Raw genomic sequence first — 15,099 nt, forward strand, 5'->3', positions numbered from 1 at the left:
ATATGAGGAGCGATCTTCTGTAACCTATTAGGGCACTCCGCTACACGATGCGGTCCACCACAATCATAGCATTGAAGAGGTGGTCTCCTCGCCATGGTATTAAGGTTTTGGCCCTCTTGTGGCGAGAGCAGCCGCTTGATATACAGGCTTGACTTGCCCGAGATGATCCTCCATGTAGTACTGGGGAATCATTTCAAATGTATCAATCCCGTATGGAGCAGTGGGGTCTATCTCCTCTTCATAATCCCCACACGCACTATGTGACTCACAACCCATTTGGTTTATAGGAGTAATCCTTGGATGTGGAGGTTGTGGTCCTAGCACTGGCGGTGGTAACGGCACAGACTGGACTACATTCGGATTCCTTGGAACTATGTGCTGTGACGGTTGCTCGACAGGTTGTGCAGGCATTAGCGCGGGTACTTGAGGTGTGTTTGACCAAGCTAGTGGTGCCTGGTTTGCCAACATTCGCTTAAGTGTTAGGCAATCTTTAGATTGATGGCCATACTTACCACATGCATTGCAATTCCCATTGAATTTGACTCTGAATGTGGGACATTCACTCGTGCTATGTGGTCCTAAGCACACTGAACACCATTGTTGCTCTCTCCTTGGGTACATATAGCTATTCTGGGGAGCTCGATTACCCCTAAAGTATTCTTGGAGAGCCTTAGTAAGGTCGGTCACAGACATTTCAGATATCTTGGGCTCCTTGGCAATAGGTTTCACCGTCATTGGCTCGTGCCCAGATACTTGCGAACTAATGGATTTTGCCTCCGAAGACACCTTTTTACCTGCAATCATCAAGTTGTCTTCTAACTGGATTGCATTGGCAGTGACTGCTTCCCACGTAAGACCTCTAATGACTAGGCCATTGTAAATGTCCTCGTGGCGCAATCCTCGGATGAATCTATCGAGGAGTTGGTTGTTATTGAAGCGTTCATCGGGAGTGCAGCGAGAATTTAGATGCTTCAATCGACTTATAAAGTCTCTCACTGACTCCCCTTCCTCGCGTTCAGCTTTTTGGAGTTGAGATGCTACTCCCCAAAGCACACCCTCACGTATGTATTCCTTCAAGAACAGTCTCTTGAGAGTGGGGTAGTGAGTGCGCTCTTCAACCCTTAAGGTTCGATACCAATCTCCAGCCTTCCCACTCAAGGTTAAGCCTAAGGCTTTACACTTATGCAGCTCATTGTGCTCTTCCAAGGAATCACACACGTGTTCAAAGACTTCAATGTGCTTCCTAACATCCTCGTTACCACTGAAGTTTTGAGTGAGCTTAGCCACTTGTACTGCCTTGCTTCTAGGTTCTCTCTCAGGCATGCCCCGCATGTTTTCTGCAATGGATCGTCCGATCGTCTGAGCAAATGCTGCGAGATCACCTAAGTGAGCAGGCATAGTTGGTGGAGGCACTTCTGGGATAGCCTGGATAGGAGTTGGCGTTGGTCTGAGTATGTTGGCAAATGACGTAGGATATGATATGTGGCTAGGCCTAGCTCCTCTTGGATAAGGGTGGTGATAAGGCGGTCGTGGAGCATACGCCATTGGCATACTAAGAGGCATAGGATCTACCTGAGCATGAGTAGCGATAGGTACATAGGGTCGATAGGCACTGGCACGCACTGTTGTAGGTACTGTTCCACTAGGTAGCGGTGTCGTACTAACTACAGCGGTAACAGGTGCACTTTCAGCTATGCTCATCATTGGGGTAGGCATTGCGGATTCCCTAATGGAAAGTTGAGCCAAGGTTGGAAAGCTAAAGTTACTACTCGTGGGCTCAACCTGCATTGAGACTCCAGGCGAAACAACATATGAAGGGTCTATGGGACTCACCGAGGGAGTCTCCAATTGTGATAGGGTTGGTTGTTTGGCCTTGCCCGTATCCAAAAACCTCATAGGGCCATTGGAAACTAGGTCCACTCCCCTATTTTGCCTCTCAATCTGGATAATTCTATGAATAACATCACATATCATGTGTTGTTGCTCCTCTAGATTAGTGGCGCTAGATGTAGATCGTAGGACTTCTAACCAACCTACATAGTATGTGTAACCTGTGTATAGGTCAGTTAGAGTCTCTGTGTGTAGATCATATTTCCAATTTTCATTGAGAAATATCCCATCTAGACTTGGTGTGCCAAATGGTTCTCTTGAAGTGGACGCAATGTCACTTCTTATGGGTTGGCTTCTAGGGACCTCTACTTTAGGAAGAGCATTGGAATGTGGTAGCTCAGTAGGGCCCTCATTAAACGAAGTGGGTAGAATATCCACATGGACACTCTTTGGGAGGGTAGGGTCTATATAAGATGTGAATGGCGAATCTACTACCCCTCCTTCCTCATTTACTTCGCTTGTAGCATGTTCAGAGCGTGTAGCTCTACTAAAGGTCTCTATTAGACGACTAAACATGCTAGATCCAGGTTGTGGGGCCCACACTGGCATGTTTTGGCTTGTCTCCTCAGGGTTCTTGGTAGGGTGTCCTTCCATGGCTTCTGAGTCAGAAGATGAGTCACTATCCACTATTCGTGGATCTTGGGTTGCACTCCCTTGGGTTCCAGCCGAAGGCCAAGATGCCAACGTGGAGGGATGGTGTGAGCCTGCGTAAACTGAAACGCTTTCTAGTGGCTCAGGCTCCAGCACCCGACCAGAGCGTAGATGCATGTGACGTGGGTACCCTACGTGCGTTGGTAACTACCCTTGAAACTCACACAAGTGGTTTCTTAGGTGTTTCGCACCCCGTTTTTACTTGTTTTTGTGTTGTTTTTAACCCGTTTTTGACCCCCTTACTTACGGTCGAACTTGGACTAGAACTTGGACTAGGGCGTATGATAGCTCGAAACGAGCGTATCGTTCAAAGGATCCTAGTGTGCTTTACAGCACCGTGTTCACCTATCTAGAGCTCCTGTAGTCCTCAAAACAGTCCGTTTCCCTTGGGGGGAAGGGGCAAAAGCCTATTTGCTTGTGGAGGAAAGGGTGAGGACTTTATCCCACATACTCACTTTACTCCGTGGGGAGTGGGCTACATATAGGGCACAACTTCCCATAAGCTCTCACTTGAGAGAAAGCTATGGAGGCTCACTCTCCTATATATATATATCAAAAGACCGAGGCCGAGGCCGGCGGGGCCGGGGTCGTGGGTCGATTGGGTTCTTTCTTTTCAAAAAATTTTTCTCCAATTAGAAAATCTTTCCTCTCCACACGTTCGGTTCTTTCTTTGAAAATAAAATAAAATTTTTTCTTTTTTTTATTTTTTATATTTTTTTGTTTTTTATTTTCTTTTTTTTTTTTAGATAAGTTTTCTAGGGTTCCTTTACGGTTCAGCCTTTAGCCTTGGCCGCCACGCGGTTCAGACGCAGCACAGGTCTCCTGGGGATTCAGAAATCCCCCCTCACACACAAAAAACCAGAAAACAGAATGCACGCCCACACGCGGAGCGAAAATATAACAAAAGAAACAGAAATGCAGCACACAGATTGCAAAACACAGAAACACCTTAACAACAAACACACAGTCGCTTTCCTACAGTGTAGATTAAACTTCACGCAGTAGCCGAGCTGCAAACTGGAGCTTGGTGCAGGGCAACTCCCCGGCAGCAGCAGGCGGCGCCAAAAATGTGCGCTTTTACCGCACAGGTCGTAGCTGGGGACTTGCCGGGCACCGTATGCGAGCCACGAATGGCTGCAAGCATACAACCAGGAAGGCAAGCTCAAAACAGAATGCAAAAGGTGTGTCACTCACCGCTTAACTGTCGCCTTGAAGGATTCCCGCGTCGCAGCCGTGAAGGAGGAGCCGCCGTCGCGCCGCTCTACCGCCTCTCCGCCGCCGCCGTGCCGCTACACAGTGCGCTCGATCGCTCTCTCACTCACTCTCTCTCTCTCTCTCACACACTCTCACTCACTCACTCTCTCTCTCTCACTCACTCTCTCTCGCTCTCTCACTCACTCTCTCTCTCTCTCACACACGCAGGAGAAGGAAACCAAGGAGATAAGGCAAGAGCACTCTTGTATTCACAACACATGAGAATGAGGATTTTAGGGTTACATTTGACTCATATAGGTGACTTGGTCGTTCACACTTGGGCGCCCATACATGGCCGACCGACCCTAACCCTTATCCTACTGATATCCAAGGTGCACCTCTCATCGGCGATCACCCAATCCCTTCATCCTTAACATAACTGCATGTCACCCCCCTCAGGATAAAGCAATCCAAGAGACAAGGTACCCTGCAAATAACGGAATACATGCTTCACAGCTTGCCAATGTGACAACCGTGCCGACAAGCCCGGCCCATGACTCAGAATATTTAAATTAATGACGTAAAATATAGTGCGTCGCCATGTCCGCCATGGGTTAACAACGGATTTCAGTTGATGTTATCTGACTCAGACTTGACTCAACAAACTTCAGATCTTCACTCACATATGTTTTCTCTCAACAATCTCAAACAAAACAACACATACTAGAGCATAAAAAACTCATCAATCCAAACTCATAGGAAGCCTTTTACATATAGTTGAAATCGAGCCAGTCTCAACAACCCTGAGACATGAGGTTCAAAGAAAAAAAGAGAAAGCACCAAGAAACAGAGGGATCCTCCACAAATATATCCTAGCAACAACTCTTCAAATCACGCACCTTTTGCACGTCTCCACCTTCAAACATAGAAAGGAATAATTGAGCAAAACATTGGACTTATCCAAGTTCTAACAGAGCTGCACTCCCAGAGATCCTAGGGCATCTCAACCTCCTACAAGATCCTCTATTTCCTTTGCACCATGTTCTCTGGATAGACCCAAGTTTCCTCACTCTATTCTCATGTCTTTTTTCAAAAAAAAATTATCCTCATAAGCTTCCACAGAGCTTCTTCATAATCCCCCGTCTCTCTCTCAACGTCTCTTCATCCCATGCTCTCCCTTGCGTGTCCTCGTCCACTACTCCTGATTCCACTACACATGGAAAAGCTCCTCCTTCACTTAGCTAGTTCTATTTTAGAAAGTGGCCATGCAAAAGCCTCCTTATTTCTAAGGATCTTACTATACCCGACGGACTTATTCTCATTCCTAAGGTGTGGGCGGGCACGTATCTTGGGCATTAGGGTCTAGACATTGAAAAATCCATCATTATCTGCCCATCTCCCCCTGGCTAAAGCATTCATGCTTAACCGCATCTTGCTTGTCCTCAAAGAAGAATATATTCAGATCCCAAGAAGTATCTTGAGAATCAATTAGAACATTTGCATCAATATGTAGGGTGGTGTTCATCACCAATGAATTCTTCTAGATTGTCATGATCCTGCACCACCTGGCTTGAGCTTGTAGCCATTTACTCTCCTGAAATGGCACTGATAATCCAAATCAACCAACTGATAGGTACCATTCTCATATGTATGCACTACCTTGAAGGGCCCTCCCGTTTGATTTGAAATTTAGTCTAGAAGGTATTATCCATCCTATTGTTGTACCTGAGAATTAGATCTCCCTCCTTAATGCCTTTGTCTACGATAGTTTGATTGAAATGTTCAGCCCTCTAGTTGCTTAGCTAAATGTAATGATCTACAACTTCCTCTCTAGCCAACTGCAATTCTTGAAGATCCAACAACGTCTCTGCATACTCGTCCTGGCCACTTTCTTGATGCTTCAAAAGGAACTGCAAACTAGGTATCTCTACCTCAATAGGTATCATGGCTTCTTTCCCAAATACAAGATGACAAGGTGAGAAATTAGTGGCTGATCTGACTGCTATCCTATAAGCCCACAAAGCTGAAGATACATGTAGATCCCATTGCTTGGGATGCTCCTCCAAACAACTCTCCACTAGTCCATTGCATTGAGGGTAATATGGAGTGGAATACATGTGTGTAATATGTAATCTTTGCATCAGCTCTTGTACTACATCTCCCTCCTGAATTCTGGTCCTTGATCAGTATAAGCAGCTCCAAAGGCATGCCAAACTTGGCACATATGTCCTCAAACACAAACTAGGCTACCTCCTTAGCAGTGATGTTTCTCACACACCTGGCTTCATCCCATCTTGTGAGATAATTCACTCTAGTTGGTATAGAAGTTTTCCCCCAACAGTAGAGGGCAAAGGACCAATGGCATCAGTCCCCACTTTTCAAAAGCTCCATAAGACACAATAATCTTCCTTAGCTCATTTTGCAAAACTCTTTTGCCGCCTTGCTTCTGACAGGGCTCACAACTCCTGCACCAATGATATACATCCCTCCTCAAGCTACGTCAAACATATCCAACTGTTAAGATTTTCCTAAGTGTTAGCTTCAGGGTAAAATGGCCCCCCCACACACCTTCATGGCAAGAGGCAAAATGGCAAAAATCTCCTCCCTGAACTTTCCTCAAAATCAAGTCCTTTCCCTTCATGTATAACTGATCATTCATAATGATGTACTGCAAGGCTTTCCTTATGAATCCATACTTTTGCCTCTTGGATAAACTTGAAGGTGCATGGCCTATATGTAAAAAATCTTCTATCTCTTGCAAGTTTTCTCTTCCAGCATGGAATGGGAAACAATAATGGCATGTACATCCAAGTCCTTGCCCAACTCCCCTTTTGCTAGTGCATTTGTAGCCTGATTCAACTCCCTCTTTACATGCTAAATTTGCACTTCTTGAAATTTGTGTACCATCCCCACTCGTGTAGTCTGGGATTTCTGGCATTCCAAACAGCTTGACCCCCCCTTTGATGATGAGTCTACTGATCCCCTTCTTTATGCACTGCTAAAGTCCATATTCCAAAGTTGCATACTCAGCTTCATTGTTGGTCTATACCTACAATTTAATCCCCTCTTTAAATACCTCTTTGCCCTCTGGATCCAGTTGTACAATGCCTCCACTTGCCATTCATGAGCTCCTTGAAAGCCCCATCAAAGAACAAAGTATAAGCATTTGGCAGCCCGACTTCTGGGTCCTTTCATGTGGCCACTTTCTTCTCTGATATTTTTTCCTCCTTTAATACCACATGGTTCTGCCTATATGTCAAGATGTAAGCAATAGCTCTAGTGCTGTCCTCTACCATACAGGTAAACTGAAACTCTTGCAATTCTATCCATTCTTTTTCGGAGTAATGACCACTGGGGAAGCCCACTCAGAGTTATCAACAACAGGGAAAATAAACCCTACCTTTAACAGCTTATCTACCTCTTCTTTCAGCACTTGTTGCCGTATGATTCCCAACCTCCTACATCTCTGGACCACTGGCTTGGCTCCTGGCTTAAACTAGATTTGATGTTGTACTACAAATACTCCTCTAGCCTATGTGTAAGAAGAGGTAAACAAATCTAGAAATTTCTATAGCAAGCTCATATACTTTGCATTCCCTGCCTCAGTTAGGTCCTTGGCCAACATCCTTTGCAAAACCTCTTCCCTACTTGGCTACACTTTAGTTTGAGACTTTAGCCTCTTCCCTTTCTCTACACATAGCTGCACAAACATGCACAAAAGGCTTGAATGTCTAACAATTGGACCTCTTCCCCACCATCTTCTTGGCTAATTTTCCCAGTTTTTGAGTCTTCTACAGAGCTTGTTTCCTCATCCTCTTCCTTTGATGTACTGTTGTCCTGAATCAACTGTCTTTTCTTGGCCATATCATTCCTAATCTACCTCCTTATTTCCATTCTAGTTGATTTTTGCATTTTCTACAAATTCTGCATTTTCTGTAATTTTTGCACTTTGTTCAAATTTTTGCATACTATCCAATTGTTGCTTGTTTTTCATTTCCTGTGAGAGTTGCAATTAGTTCATTTAGATTAATTCCTCTTTCACATTTCAATTGCAAGTCCAATTTCTAAAATTTACATTTTTTGATTTTTGCATGTTTTTTCCAATTTGAAATTAAAAATAGTCAAATTAAGCATCAAATGGAAAGAATTGGGTAAAACAGACCCTAGAATTGGTTTCCTAGCATAGGGTTTATCCTAATTTTGACTCCTTATGCAGAGAAATTGGGATAATAACAAAAATTAGGGGAGGATTTGGCACACATAAATTTGGCATTAGTGTAATTAACACAAGTTAATTACACTTAATTCTCTCCCTGATTCGAGGCATCTTGATTGGTTCTCCCTGATTCGAGGCATCTTGATTGGTTGGCATGCAGGCATCTTGATTGGTTGGCATGTAGGCGTTTTAGGCCACTAGCCACTAGCCACCACAAATTTTTGAAAGTTTTTTTTATGTGGCTGGACACATTTTATGTGGCTGGACACATTTAATGCGTGTGCAGGTTCTAAGTCAAAGATTCTAGGAAAACCTCCTATTTTGGTAAAACTGAAAAGTGAAATTGTAAACAATGAACATTAAAAGTGAAAAAAGTAAAAAAGTAAAAAACAAAAAACAAGAAATAAAAAAGTGAAAAATGATAAGGGAAAAGGTAAAACGTTGGGGGAAAAAAAATATGGAAAATTTTTGGAAAGTGCTCGCACAAACTTGCCTATTATATGTTTTAGGTTGTTGCGATTCATGTTGACGCAACTTGTGCGATACCCAAAAAAATTACAATGTTACATAGTTAAGGAGCTTCCTTAACTATGGGAGCTAGCACCTACTACAGCGCTTGACTCGCTCGAAAAAAGCACCATTTCTGGTGCCAGACGGGTTAAGAAACACATAACACGTGTTTTCGAAAAACTTTGGCCAATCCAAATTTTTTTCGAAAAAATATATAAACGAAAAAAATCCAAAAATTCCCAAACTTATCCAAGGCATCTATAGGACCTTCCTGCACCTTATAATCACATGTACCTATGATCTAGGTGTGTATTAGAGGCTGGAATAGATGATAGTGTATTTATCGAACTAGGTACGTACCTTTGGTCGAAACCCAGTTTAGTGTTGTACAAGGACCTATATTAAGGACTAGTTTATCAGCTCAATGGGAGGACCTCCAGTCCCAAGAAGTGAGATCCACTAGTATTTTTAGCTGTGTAGCTAGCTACCTTAGAGGACTGGCCTCAACTGCTACCTTCTCTGAGCCAAACCTTATAACCTATAGGCCATATGATGAAGGAGTTGAGATTAACTCCAGAGAGAGACACTTGGTCTACTCTCATCGTTGCTAGAAGGGAGCGTTCATGTTGATATCCCTATCCATACAGCTCCTGTTGCACACCTACTGCAATTGTGACCATTGAACCAACCCCTGCATAAGTGCTTTATACCCAATGGTAGGACATTAGAAGAAGTACAAGCGGTAGAGGCATTGATCCAAGCTACTAGAGAAAAGGAGGAAGAGACCTTGCAATTGGCACAACAATGATTACCAGCCCAATCAGTCCAATACGAGTCCCATGCCAGAACTACGCAAGTAGTGCTCGATAGTCTCGATACAAGCAATAATGTTGTGTCTACCTCAAGAAAAGAGCTAGGCATGCAAATCATGGATCAAGGTCTTCTCACCAATGATTGGGAATGTGACGCATCCAGGGAGACTCTTGTGGATTTTTCCACAGGCCAAGCCTATGGTGCTAGTTGGGAAGGGATTGTCCAATCCATATTCGGATCCACAACAGAGGGGGCACGATTGAAGGGTATGTGCGATTGTATATATAGGGTCATTGAACATGAAAGAATACAAAGACCCATGGCGCAAGTTGGGATGTCCAAAGTAAGGATGCCCACAATGAGCAAAATGGTAACACCTCCTGTGAGCCCAGTGGATCCTACTTTTATAGTATTACCTGGCTATACCATGGACTAACCCACATCCTCTAACCCACAAGGCCATGTTATAGGGACTCAAGGATAGACGCATGAGCTTCACTTTCTTAGATCCTAGAGCTACCCGCACCCAAGATGATACTAATTCACTACCTCCTCCACTGGATGGCATTTCATCAACTATGGCACCTAGGACTAATGCAAAATTGCCTCTAAGCCACATGCCCATGGTTACTAAGGGTAGCCAATACCACTTCACGCATGGAGCCCCTTGCGCCTGGCATATCTAGTATGACCATTCCTAGAGGGCTCACGTCTTATTCTAGTGCACCCATGACAAATGCCCTCCCTAGAGTAAGTGGGTTACTAGCTCCTACTGTAAGACCAGCTGCACCTCATGACCACATGACTAGAGCACCTATTGGGGCGCCAATAGGGCACATGCCTTATGTCACACATCTACCCCCACCAAGGTTTAGACCAATGCATCCTCATGCAGTGCCATGTACTGCACCTCCACCTGCTCCTATCATTTCTCTAGTTATGCTAGCACACTCGCTCTACCATAGACCTAGTTGCTTTTACACAGTCCCCAAGGGAAGAGCGGCGGTATAGCAGAAAACATAGCACCTAGTGTGAGAGATGGTGGTTGACAGAGCCATGGGAAGGCTGCTCAGATAGCCAAGCTAACCCACAAGTTCACTTGCAATGGTGATCCTAGCAGACATTTGGAAGTTTTTGATCAAGTGTGTGAGTCCCTAGGAGAATGAAATGAGGTTTCCAAGACCAATGCCTTTAGGCTAACATTGGAAAGGAAGGTAGGGGATTGGTATAGAACTCTTAGGGTCGAGGAATGCTTAACCGCTCTTAGGAGATTGTTCTTGAAGCAATTTGTGTGTGAAGGAGTCTTATGGGGTGTAGCTTCCCATTATCACCCAGCTACATGCCCAAAACCAACATGTTCTCGAGCAACGATCTGTAGCCTCGGTAGCAGAATCTAAGAAGAAGAAGAAGAAGAAATAGGAGAAAAAAGTATATGAAGGATGGAAAATTAAATGAAACCAAAAAGAAATCTTGGGACGCCTCAAGAGCCAGTCTTCATTAGGGACCTAGATGAGGACTCGGACTCCTTGGACACAAGGGCTGATTCTGAACAGGGTATGGAAATCTTGTGATGCCTCAAGAGCCAGTCTTCATTAGGGACCTATGAGGACTCGAATTTTTTGGACACAAAGGCTGATTTCGAATAGGGTAGGGAAATACCCTCCAAAACCAGGAGCGTGGGGAAGGAGACCCCACGAGAACATGTGATTCTCCTAAGACTAAATCACATATGACAAAACTTGGCTCTGATTGACCCACAAAGGAAATTTGAGAAACTCTAAAAATTTGGTGATTCGGTTACAAAAACCCAGGAGGAGCTTGAACCAAAACCAAAGCAAGTGAGAGTCTCAAATATTGTACACCCTAACACCCTAATGCTTACTACTACTGAGATTTGCAAACCTCTAGATGTGTCGAGTGTCATCATAGAAGAGATTGAGGCTTGCACCTCTCATAATTTGATCCCTGATTGTTTCAAGGGACAACTACTATATGGAAGCACTAAGCCCATCTCAAAAATGGATTTCTCAGTCTAACCGGCACCTACTTATGGAAAGGAGGTCAAGAACGCATCTCTAAATATCCCCAAATTGTTAGACTTTATGGCCTCATAAACTAGTATGACTATAAGAGCTCGCTTGAGTGGAGATCTTGAATTATTTGAAGCAATGAGAGATCTCCTTAATGGAGAACTCAATGTAGGATTACCACCATTTGATAACATGCATAAGACTCATCCCCAATATACAATGGAGACACCTTGAGTTTTACCTAAATCGATAGCCCAGTGGAAGAAGAAAATACCAAATCCATGGTTAAATTTCCACTTAATAAGTTGGGACAATATTTTGAAGGTGATGAATCCAGTGCACTACTACCAATTTTGGCTAAGGGAATCATAGTAATGGGAGTCCTAGATGGTGGTGCGGGAGTGAGCATAATCACCAAGAAATGCTAGGAGAAGATGGCTAAGCCACGTCTAGAAGTCTCGAACATCATTGTCAAGATGGCTGACGGGATTGGTGCCAAACCTATTGGGGTGCTACGAGATTTGAAGATCAAGGTTCTTAAACATCGGGTCAAACATACCTTCATTGTTATGGACATTTCCAAACAACAAGAATCATATAAAATGTACTTAGGACGCCCATTCATGAGAGAAGCAAAGATGGTACATGTCTGGTCTAAAAACCATGTCTACCTCCAATTCGATGGTTCCATCATCAAGGTTGATCTTGTGATGGGTTGCATACATCGTATGGGTAGTGGAGGACTTTTTGAAAACCGTTCAAACACCACCACTCATTCAAACCCATTGCAATATTGCTATACTTGTAGAGAAGGATTCAGCCCATCAGGATGCAGACAAACAAGCTATTGAGCCTGAAGATGATCTTAACTGAATACATATGTTGGCTATGATCGATAGCTGGGGAGCTAGAGGATCCAAATGGGTTACACTTGATGGTGAGGAGCTCTCGAAGGTCATTCCCCTACGAATGATTCGTGCTCTACCTTCTGATACTACTTACCGATGGGATAAGTTATAGTGAACTTGATTCCACATGGGATGACTCAAGCTCAAACACGAATAATGATGAGGGGTTTAAAACAGAGACTGAAAGTGACACCAACTCCTTAGACACCACAAGAAAAACAGAGCCCACAACATCCAAAGAAACTACAGCGAGTAGCTCTAAATTTGATATGGATTCCCAATCTAAAGAAAGGGATGAAGTTCTTCAAGATGCTAAGGCGCATCTCCGAAGATGGCAAAGACGTAAACATTATGCACCAAATCACCATAAAAGGCTACAAGAAAGAACCACTACTGCCCAACGGCTCTAGTACATGGGTGCAATTGACTTACATATCGAAAGTTTATAGATGATTGGGGAGAAGAGTTACAAAAGGTCTAGTATTGTAGAACACCCCCAATTAATATAGCAAAGATGGAAGTCTCTGATGAACCAAAACCAAGCCGCTCCACTAGAAGGAAAGAATATCGTGAACTCGCATAGAAGGAACGAGAGGCTGAAGCTGTAGCTAAAGTTGCTGATGAAGGAAAGGAAAATGATCCTGATTTGCGCCTAGCACCTGAGCATTACAAGTCATACACCATAGGGAAACGTAAGTTAGTGTTTGATAATGCCAAAAGTAACCCACAGTGAAAGTGGAGTCGTCTATGATGACGGGCCTGTAGAGGTCAAGGAAGTAGACTTGGCTGATCCTAATCCTATCTACATAGGGAAACGTAAGTTAGTGTTTGATAATGCCAAATGTAACCCACAGTGAAAGTGGAGTCGTCTATGATGACGGGCCTGTAGAGGTCAAGGAAGTAGACTTGGCTGATCCTAATCCTGTCTACATAGCCAAGGACTTAAATAAGGTTGAGGAGGCTGAACTTGTAGCTCTCCTCAAGGAGTATAGGGATTTATTTGCATGGACATACCATGATATGAAGGGAGTTCCCGCAGAGAGGTGGTACAACACACCATCCCCATGGTACCCAAAGTTAAACTAGTCCAATAGTGACCCTATCCCAATGAATCCCAAATATACAAGCATTGTCAAGGAAGAGATCGATAAACTCATTGAGTGTGGATTCATCTATGAGATTGAACACTCGGAATGGGTCTCACCCATTGTGGTTGTTCCCAAGAAGAATGGAAAACTTAGAGTGTGTGTTGATCTCTCAAGAAAGTGAATATGCGGCGGCCACACAAAGGGATCACTACCCCTTGCCATATTTAGAACATGTGCTCGAATGATTTGCAGGCAAGGAGGCCTATAGCTTTTTGGATGGATACTTAGGCTATAATCAAATCGATCGCCCCTAAGGACCAAGCCAAAACAACCTTGTCACTCAGCATGATGTATATGCTTACAGAGTTATGCCATTCGGTCTAACCAATGCACCAGCCACGTTCCAAAGACTTATGAATATCGCTTTTAAGAACTTATTAAGAAAGTTTCTTAAAGATATCTTGGATGATTTGTGCATTCATTTGTCTTGGAAGAAAGAGAACTTAGAGTTCCTAAAAAAAGTGTTTAAAATATGTCGATTTTATCGCATATCCTTAAACCCTTACAAACGGGAGTTTTGGGTGAAACAAGAGTTATTCTTGGGCATATAGTGTCCAAAAATGGCATTTCCACTTATGAGAGAAAAATCAAGGTTATCTTGGAATTACCCCCACCAATAAACTACAAGGGAGTCCAAAGAGCCATGGCCATGTCGGCTACTACTGTCAGTTGATTCTTTTCTATGTAGAAATAGCTTGTCCTTTATACAAGCTATTAATTGTATTTATATGGACCAAGGAGTGTCAACAAGCTTATGATGTGCTGAAGCAAGCCTTGGCCCGTGCTCCAATCTTGTGAATACCTAACTGGGATCTCATCTTCCATGTGCACATTGATGCCTGGATGTGTCCTAGCATAGCCAGGGGAACACAAATTGGACTATCCTATTAGTTTTACAAGTCGGCAAACTAGATGAGGCTGAAATCAACTACACCACCATTGAGCATTTAGGGTTAGCAATGGTTCATGTTGTAAAGAAATTTCAGCATTACCTTCTTGTTGACAAATTTGTTTTCTATGTTGACCATCAAGCCTTGTTGTATTTAGTAAACAAACCATGTTTCATAGGAAGGATCACAAGGTGGTTGTTGATTCTTCTCAAGTTTGATTTCATAGTAGTTGTGAGGCCTAGCAAGAAACATGTCAACGGATCATCTATCTAGCATACTTAATGGCAAAGCACCAATCAGGGTTGATGATGAGTAATTGGATGCTACGCTATTCAAGGTTGAGGCTATTCCATAGTGGAGTGAGAAAATCATTATCTTTTGGCTAATGGTTTTCCAGAAGGAAAGGAACTAAGGAAATATTTAGTGAGAAAGTTGCTAAAAGAGAGTGCACCTTACCAACTTATCATCAGATCTCTTTATAGAAGAGGTAAGGATGACATACTAAGACGCTACCCCGAGGAGGATGAATACTTATACATTATCGAACAAGCACACCAAGAGGTAGCTGGTGGACACTTCGCAGGAGACGTTATAGCAAGAAAAATACTCCAATCGGGGTATTGGTGGGCCATGCTTTTCAAAGATTGTGCACTATTTGTCAAGGGATGTGATGAGTGCCAATGATGTGCAAAGCCACGGAAGAAGGACATGATGCCAGTGCATCTTGTTAGAGTCAACCAACCTTTAAAAAAATGGGGCTTTGATTTCATTGGTCCTATTAGTCCTATTGCACTTGGCTTACATGCACGCTTTATCATTGTTACCACAAATTATGTAACCAAATGGGCT

This window comes from Cibotium barometz, chromosome 21 (genome assembly GCF_041138505.1).
Source record: "Cibotium barometz isolate CiBa-2024 chromosome 21, ASM4113850v1, whole genome shotgun sequence".
Classification (NCBI taxonomy): Eukaryota; Viridiplantae; Streptophyta; class Polypodiopsida; order Cyatheales; family Cibotiaceae; genus Cibotium; species Cibotium barometz.